Here is a 466-nt window from a genome sequence, read left to right as displayed (position 1 = left end):
TTTGGACTTGCATATGATGACTCTTTGGCCTCAAAGACTTCCTCATATGTTCTTTTCTATGTTCCCTCATTGATTTTCTTCTTTTTGTGTCATCAAATTTAATAGAGTCTTGTGATTCACTAGAATTACTAGAAATATCAACAAGTGCTTCTTCAATATCTTTTTGATGTCTTCTTCTTCTTCTATTATGCCTAGGTGTAAGAAGAAGTTTCTGAATGTTGAAACAAATGCAAGTGCAACAACAATCTAAGGCTGAAAAGCAAGTGGAGAAACAAGCCCAAGTAGTTCTACAAAGCATGTGACAAATGCACTGACAAATTCCCAACTTGTAAAGCAAGTAAAGGAACAAGAAAACTGCAAATAAACATAGGAAAATCAAGTTAGTTACTACTTCTGTTTCAATTTGTTTGACTTGATTCAGAGTACGAGAGTCAAACAAAATACAAACATAGAATATTCAACTTTT

The sequence above is a fragment of the Solanum stenotomum genome, unplaced genomic scaffold (assembly GCF_019186545.1).
Source record: "Solanum stenotomum isolate F172 unplaced genomic scaffold, ASM1918654v1 scaffold23185, whole genome shotgun sequence".
Classification (NCBI taxonomy): Eukaryota; Viridiplantae; Streptophyta; class Magnoliopsida; order Solanales; family Solanaceae; genus Solanum; species Solanum stenotomum.
The sequence above is the reverse complement of the archived record's forward strand: the minus strand, read 5'-3'. Positions refer to the sequence as shown.